General features: G+C 39.2%; 1 long non-coding RNA gene across 1 annotated transcript; it reads left to right on the forward strand.

The window, feature by feature from the left end:
* The first annotated feature begins 6 nt into the window (after window positions 1–6).
* LOC145722336 (uncharacterized) lies at window positions 7–3883 on the forward strand. Its single transcript, XR_014146522.1, has 2 exons — window positions 7–1988; window positions 2075–3883. It is a non-coding gene; the product is annotated as an uncharacterized LOC145722336 (long non-coding RNA).
* The last annotated feature ends 4979 nt before the right edge of the window (window positions 3884–8862 follow it).

Here is an 8862-nt window from a genome sequence, read left to right on the forward strand (position 1 = left end):
TTTTTATCTGAGCATTTAAAGATGGTTTAACAGAACAGATATAGTTACATGATTCATTACCTCATTTGGTTCGGTAAGAAAACTTGTATGATAAACTTAGTAGAGCAGAAAATCATTTGATATCATTTGATACCTAATCCCCCGCCCTTTTATATAAAAAAGCCTCTTAGAGGGGCGCCTGGGTGGCTCAGTTGGTTAAGCGACTGCCTTCGGCTCAGGTCATGATCCTGGAGTCCCGGGATCAAGTCCCGCATCGGGCTCCCTGCTCAGCGGGGAGTCTGCTTCTCCCTCTGACTCTCCCCCTCTCATGCTCTCTATCACTATCTCTCTCAATAAATAAATAAAAAATCTTTAAAAAAAAAAAGCCTCTTAGAAAATTGGGAATATCATTTAGTATGGAATATAGTCAATGTCATAATTTATTGCAATTGCATGGAAGTTTGTCCTTATTACTTCTTATCTGCTATATTTTAAGCTCTTTAAGGGTAGGAAATAAGTTGATTTTTATGTATTTTTTGTCACCCATTTTGATATAGAACCTTGCATTTTAAGCATTCTGTAGCTGTTAAATGAAAATATTTGGAAGCATATCCTTATGTAACTTTTAGTTTAAAATGGATTTAAAAATGATATTTTTCTTCATATAAAATATTTTTAAAAGGGTAAGCCATATACTTTTTTAAACATAAAACGTGTTTTTTTTGAAACTGAAATAGCCTTAATGTTTGTTTTATTTACCCAGCAAGCTTTAACTTAAGGTTGTTTTAAATTTGGTCTAACGGTTAAGTGACAGGAAATTTATAAAGATTCTTGAAAAGTGAAGGGGTATTATAAATACTATTTAAAAAAGGATTATTCTGGTTTTTTTACGGCTGAGTAATACTCCATTAAATATCATCTAATTGTATATATGTAATAATTATACAAATTATATTTATAAATTCAAATGCTGCTTTGAACATGGGGGTAATAGATATCTTTTCAAGTTAGGGTTTTCATTTCCTTTGGATATATTCCCAGAAGTGCAGTTGCTGTATCATATGGTAGTTCTGTTTTTAATTTTTGAGGATTTTCCATAGTGGCTGTACCAGTTTACAATCCCACTCATAGTGCACAGTGCACAGGGGTTCCCACTATTACACGTCCCTGCCAGCCTTTTTTATCTCATCTTTTTTGATGATGCCCGTCCTAATTGATGATGGCTGTTCTCAGAGGCATGAGGTGATATCTTACTGTGGTTTTAGTTTCCATTTGCGGCAACGTGGATGGACCTTGAGGGCATTATGCTCAGTGAAGTAAGTCAGAGAAAGACAAATATGGTATGACCTCACTTATATGTGGAATCTAAAAACAACCAAAACCAAAACCAAAAACAACCAAATACATAGAAAAAGAGATCATGAGACTTGGGGTGACCAGAGATAGAGGAGGGTGAGGGGAGGGGGAATTGGAGGAAGGTGGTCACAAGTTACCAACTTCCAGTTATAAGATAAATATTAGGGATGTAATGTGCAACCTGACTATGGTTAGCATTATATAGGAAAGTTATTAAAAGAGTAAATCCTAAGAGTTCTAATCACAAGGAGAACTTTTTTTCCCTTTTTTCTTCTTTTTTTGCTTTTTATTGTGTCTTTATGAGATCATGGATGCTTGCTGAACCTATTGAGATGATCATTTTATCATTTCACAGTATATGTATATTCATCATACTGTACATCTTAAACTTCTACAGTGATGTGTGTCAATTACTGCTCAGCAAAACTGGAAGAAACCCAAGGGTTATCCTGGTCAGAAGTATTATCCTTGGTAAAGTGGGATGCATGAGGAGGACTCGTAATGATAGAGCTCTCTGTTCATGTAGGAAAGTCAAGGGATTTGGGACCTGAGGCTGGTTCAGAATTCTTCAGGATGTGGTTGGGTTTTGAGCTAAACAGTTTTTCTATGGCCTTAGGACTGCCTTGCAGCCCATGAAACCCTAGCCTTGAAATGTGGCTTTGCAGGGCTTGAGAAAATTTCATTCATATGCAGATTTCTGCAATTTTTCCATTTCCAAGAAGCAGCTGCAGTTATACAGGGCTTGGCATGTGTATGTGAGCCTGTGTCTGTGTGTAAACACACAAAATAGCCTGGATGTGGTACTGCTTTAGAGGAGTCAGGAAATCTTGAGTTCTAGTTTTTTCTTCTTATGTAATCTTGGATAAGTCCTGTAACTTTTCTCTTTTGAGTTTTCTCGTCTGTAATCTGGAAATTCTTTCCCATTCACTCCACTGTGAAGTTTTGAGAAGATACCTGTGAAAACTTTTTTAAATGTACAAAACTCTAAGTGTGTAAGATGTCAGTAAAGCATATTGGTACTCATTTTGCTGGACGAGTACATGTAAACACAGAATTTGGAAACTAAAAATCATGGCAATAGGGAAACATGAAGATTTTTTTTTACTTTTTTTTCTTTTGGGTTTTCAGTTACAAATAAGAATGCAGTTTTAACTAACGTTTAAAATCCTTTGCATTATAGGGGCGTCTGGGTGGCTCAGTGGGTTGAATGTCCCACGCTTGGTTTTGGCTCAGGTCATGGTGTCAGGGCTCTGAGATTGAGCCCAGCCATGGGCGGTCCTCTGCTCAGCACCGTGTCTTCTGCTGGAGATTCTCTCTCACTGTCCTGTCCCTCTGCCCATGTGCTCCCCCACCTCCTGCACACAGGCGCGCTTTCTCTTTTTCTCTCTCTCAATAAATAAAATATTTAGAAGCCTTTGCATTACAGAGAGATAATTAATGTGCAGTATAATTATGCAATAATTCAGAATCAGCATTTGTGTTGCCAACATTTTGTTACTTATTGTAAAGTGTAATTTATTCAGGATGTACACTGAAACCTGTTGTTTCAACTGTATAGCTAGATGAAAATATGACAGAAGAGGTTTGAATGAGTTTTCTTTTTGGTAACAGTTTGCTTGAGGGATGGGCAGGCTTTTCCTCACTTGACAGATGGCATAGGAAGGGCACTGAGAAGGCAAATGGATTTCCTAAGCTTGCATTAGCTGGGTGATGATAGAGGCAGGGCTAGAATTCATAATTTTTGTTGTTACCCAACATATTTTCCCCCTTTGGGTACCAGCATTTTCTTGTTGATAATTATGACTTTGTAGTAATTTTTGGTAATTATCATAATCTTTTAGGAAGATAGTCAGATGATACGTAGCTTTTCTTATCGAATGAGAACCCACGTGAGGTGTTTTCAAGAGGACATATAATTTTCACTTTCAGAAAACAAATTCTCAGGCTTATTAAATAATTTATATTCATAGAATCATTTACTAAAAGTAAAAGTGTGAAAATGGGCTTATAGCTCACACATTTTTCAATGTTGATTTGTAATAGGAAAAACTGTATAAAATACTTCATGTAATGATGCTTTAAACATACACCTGACTGACTTTTTTTAAATTATTTTTTTAAGATTTTATTTATTCATTTGAGAGAGAGAGCGCACCAGCAGAGGGGAGATGCACAGGGAGAAGGAGAAGCAGACTCTCCGCTGAGCAGGGAGCCTGATGTGGGGCTGGATCCCAGGACCCCGAGATCATGACCCAAGCTGAAGGCAGATGCTTAACCATCTGAGCCACCTAGGTGCCCCATGATTGACTTTTAATATGAGAGAACTATCTGTGCGGGAAAGGTTAAAAGGGGATAAGTTATGAAACTGAGAATGTCACCTATTTTATATACAGTTTTCCATTAACTTTAAGCGCATGATAATTCCCAGGCTACTTTGAGGAGGTAAGTAATTATAAATTGGAATCTTAGAGCTTTGCATCATCTTTCAATAGTTCAGAAAACAACAAACCCAGAAGCATTAAATTAATTCTTTTAAAGGCTTTATTTATTTGACACAGAGACAGAGAGAGAAAGCACACAGAAGCAGGGGGAGCACCAGAGGGAGAGGGAGAAGCAGGCTCCCCGCTGAGCAGGGAGCCCAACATGGGGCTCGATCCTAGGACCCTGGGACCATGACCTGAGCCTAAGGCAGATGCTTAGTGACTCAGCCACCCAGGTGCCCCCATTAACTTAATTTTTTTTTGAGAGGTCAGCTATATACTTGATATGTCATTCGAAGCAAATCAAACCTTTTTCCTTCTTGGTATTTTATTTTTCAAATTAATTGATCATTTATTTACTGTTATCCAATAGTGCTGTCTTCCATGAAGTTTTAATTAAGGGATCTCTTGGGAATTAATCGTATATTGCTAGGAGGCTCTGCTCTGGAGTAGTAACTAATCTATAGCTGCTGCTCCACTTGAATAAAAAAACCTCTGCATTTATACAACATGACTTATTTGTTTATTTCAGTAGAAATTAGGATTGAGTGGACTTTTGAGACTGGAAGGGATTTTGGAGATCATATAATCCAGTACCTTCATATGATATTTGAGGTACCTAAGGCTCTGAGGGATTGGTCACACATCACAAAGAAAGTTCTTGGTAAAAGTGGGTTAAGAGTTGTATCTCTGTGTCATATTCCGGTGTTTTTCCCCTTGTATTATTTGTTTGTGAGATTCTCCTCAATAATATTGATAAGATTACCAAAGAAGTAAGTAACAACAAAAATAAAGTTCTAAATTAGCAGGGTTGTATGATTCTTAGAATTCATTCAGTGCCATAATGGAAGAAATGATTATTTGGAAAATTCTACCTGGATGGTGGACTAATTCACAAATTGAATTTAAACTATATTTTAACAGTTAACAGTATAAAGCAAATCAGTTTTTTGTTTGTTTTTTTTTAAGATTTTATTTATTTATTTGACAGAGAGAGAGAGGGAGAGCAGGAACACAAGCAGGGGGAGTGGGAGAGGGAGAGGGAGAAGCAGGCTTCCCGCCGAGCAGGGAGCCCGATGTGGGGCTCGATCCCAGAATCCTGGGATCATGACCTGAGCCGAAGGCAGACGCCCACTGACTGAGCCACTCAGGCGCCCCAGCAAATCAGTTTCTTAAAGATAACATATGACAGGGTAAGTGCTTGAATTGAAGTAGAGACCTTTTTAAACTATGTCAATTAATGAAATAATTGGGACACTGGGTTTTATGTTTTAATATAAAAAATGGTAAAATGTGCAATTTAAAAATGTCTTCATGTGTTTGACATATTAAACAAAATATGGGTAGGTGTTCTTTATGTTTATCTCTGTTTGATGGAAATAAAGAGTGAAATAATCAAAAGATAGGCAACAGAGAGAAGTCAATAGAGGGTATCAGTATAATATACTTCTATATACTTGACCGTAATGAAGATTTTTGCCTACAAAACTGTAAGTCCCAGAAGAATTAGGTATGTACATAATCTGATGGTCAGCTTTCAGTTAGGGAGATATTGTTGGACATACATTAATGGTTTCACCATTCTGGATTTTTCTCTTTTAATTGTATATTAAATAATAAGTAGGTTAGTTTGGTGTCTATTTCTAAGTGGACAAGGCTGTTTAATCTCTTAGGCTTTGAACTGGAAAGAAAGGAAATGGGTATGAGTAAATTGTGTGTGTGTGTGTGTGATAGAGAGAGAGAGAGAGAGAGATTTGTGTATGCCTGCTTTCTTATTATAGCCCAAGATTATAATCATGAATTAAGACTTAAGGCTGGTTTTCTGGTTGGTATTCTTGCTGATAGACCTATGGCTTTGATTGCTATATGCATTACGAGTAACTAAGCCATCTGGAAAAGAACAATGCAAGCACTTTAGGGTTTTATTTTTTGGAAATAGTACTTATGTTTTCAGATTTTTTAAACTCTTTGTTCTTTGTTACCATCTACTTATGGACTTTCACACACTCTATAATGTCTCAGATATAATCCAGCTGATAATCAACAGTTATTCATTGTACCTTGTGAAGGCGTATTGTGGAAAAGGAACTGTGCTAAATACAGTGGGAGATTCAGAGGAATCTACTACAGCCTTTGTTATTAAGGACTTTATAATCTGGACTGATAGTGTCATTAACAATATAAGGAAGGTCCTTACAGGCTCAGAAGTATGCCCTAGTAGAGGGCTGCTACTGGGACGTCAAAGGAAGGGGAGTTCTCTTTTGATCTGAATGGACTCCACGAAGGTCCCATGGGAGCATGGGGATTTGTGCTGGACTTTGAGGGGAAGCCATTGCAGTTGACGAAATTAGGATTTCTAAAGCTCAAAAATGGGCCAGCTTGGGAAAAATAGTGGGACATGAGGCTCTGATTCATTTCCCTTATAGATGCCAAAATGGTATTTGTAAAATGAAAAATCAGCTCTGTAACTCTCCATCTGAGAACCAATCTTGAGATTGTACCTAATAGCCTGAAACTTGAGACTTTTCTTGACTTTTACTGGCCATATCTCTGCCAGATGCTTCTGAATACCTCTTCACTAGGTTATGAACTCTTCAATGGAAAGGTCCATTTGTTGTGCATCTTTTTATCCTTAGTACCTGCCAGCTTCAAAGAAGGAAGTCAGTATGTTCCTGTTGAATAAATAGAGGCTTGCAATCCCAGCTAAGGAATTTGGACTTTATTCTAAAGATAGCGCAGAGCAATTAGAAATTTTTAAACAAAAGAATGACATAGTGGAAGTTATAGTGAAAGGTATTCTAAGGTAATTAATTGAAGTGAATTGATTATTTTACATGCTAGCCTTCTAAACATTATACTCTGAAGTACTTCTGACTAAGCAAATAAACATTTACAGTTAATGTTGTCCTAAACGTGTAGTAGTCAATTCAGGAAACAAAATTCCAAATTCCTGATGCCTTTTTTTTTTTAAACTCTCAGTTGGTTAAGCGTCTGCCTTCAGCTCAGGTCATGATCCCAGGGTCCTGAGATCGAGTCCCGCATTGGGCTCCTTGCTCAGCAGGGAGTCTGCTTCTCCCTCTGCCTCTGCCTCTCCCCATGCGCTCTCGCGCTCTCTCTCCATGCGCTCTCGCGCTCTCTCTCTCTCAAAAATAAATAAAATCTTTAAAAAAAAAAAGAGTTTGTAACCACTGTTTTTTAAGTTCACTAAGACAAAGCAAGATTAGGTAGGCCTTATGTTTTTCATTCATTCAGCAAATACTTGGGTGCCTACTGTGTGTCTAACATGTTCTAAGCACTGGGGACACAGTGTTCATAAGATTAACACAGCAAATGACTTCAGAAGGCATTTTAAATAGTCTAATGTCATCGGGAACCCTTAAGGAGTTCAAAAATCATGTGAAGAAAACAAATTTTTTTTTCTTTCTTGTATTTTTTTTTTTTTTTTGTAAGAGGACATCACAAATAGAAATGTGGGAGTTTAGAGGCCTCTCTGGACTTATTTGGACGTTGTGTGTATGGGTGGTACCTGTTCCATTTAACAGTTTGATGCTTAATCAACAATAGCCTTTTTTAAAATGATTTTTTAAAATGAGATACGCACATGCCAGATTTTAGTTTTTAAAAAATGTGTTGATGCAGCTTAATATGCCTTGATTATCCACAGTATAGTAAGTACTCTAGTAGTATGCAAGGCTTTGACTTTATTCATTGGGCAGTTTTCCAAATGGTAGATACATTATAAATAAATGTGCATAATATTCTGTTTAGGCATCAGAATTCTTTATAATAATTGGTTTCTGACCTTCTAACCAAGTGGTATTTTTTGAGTGAGTGGTTAAAACACCGTGCAATTCTGAACTTTATTTCATCAGTTGATAGGCTTGACTTACTTCCTCTCAACCTGTTTGACTGAGAGACCAATTTTACATGGTTAATTTTGGAAAATTCAGAATATATTTTCCATTTTAAATAGTTAAACTGCTTGTGTTACGGAACCTGGACTGGATCGCCCGACGGAAGAACCAAGCGGCACTCAGAGATCTTGGAGGATAGGAGGTTTATTTAATGCCGGCAGGCTCAGAGGAGAGTGATCTCCAAAGGTCTGAGCCCCGAGCACAAACAAAGGGGGCAATTTATACACTTCTCCTTCCGCATACTGGGCACTCTTGGCGTGTGCGTGAAGCGGGGCAGAGAGAAGAACCTGGATTGGCGCGCGCGGGAAGCAGAGTGGAGAGAAGAACCTGGAAGAGCCCCGGGGCTGGCTGGGTTGGCCATCTTAGGACAGATTTCCCTTATCATCGCCCCCCTCCCCCCGCCTTTGATGCCCCTTTAAACACCTAGTTTAGAGGGCATCATTTTCATCTTCTAAGGGGCAATAGTGAGTAAGGAGCAACTGGCGTCTGAGAAGGACCAAATGCTACTATGAGGAGAAGCAATAGGAGGGGGCCGACGAGGGGGGTGAACCAAGGGAACCATTGTGAGAGGGTATCCCACCAAGTTGTCCCCGGGAGTGTTTCCCATCGGTGAGGTACTCGTTCCTGTAATTGGGTCAGAGTTTCTTGGACCACCCCTGACTCATTAGCGTAGAAACAACATTCCTCCTGTAAGAAGCAGCAGAGCCCCCCTTGCACGGCCTTGAGCGAGTCAATCCCGTGCTTGTTTTGGAGGACCACTGAGGCCAGTGAATCGAGTTGGCACTGCAGGGCCAGGGCCGACTGAGTGAGGGTGGAAAAATCTGCCGTGAGTTGTTGTGTTAACCCCTGGTACTGAACCTGAGACATCCCGACGCCAGTGGCACTGAGGACAACACGTGATGCGGCCAGCAGGCTCACGATAAGAGGGATGGCTGCGGGGGAGTGTCGAGGGTAGCTAGGAGGTCTCCATATGAGAGGGGCGTCGCTCCCGGGGAGGACTGAAAGATCGGGTAAGAGACTGACAGGTGTGCATGATTGATAGCGTGGGGTGATGCAGGTGTATAAACCTTGATCACAAGCCAGAAAAGTGTTAGGCGCACAGACACAACCGTGGCCCGTGATGGGAGAGGAAG

This window comes from Leptonychotes weddellii, chromosome 6 (genome assembly GCF_054177405.1).
Source record: "Leptonychotes weddellii isolate Sample4059 chromosome 6, ASM5417740v2, whole genome shotgun sequence".
Taxonomy (NCBI): Eukaryota; Metazoa; Chordata; class Mammalia; order Carnivora; family Phocidae; genus Leptonychotes; species Leptonychotes weddellii.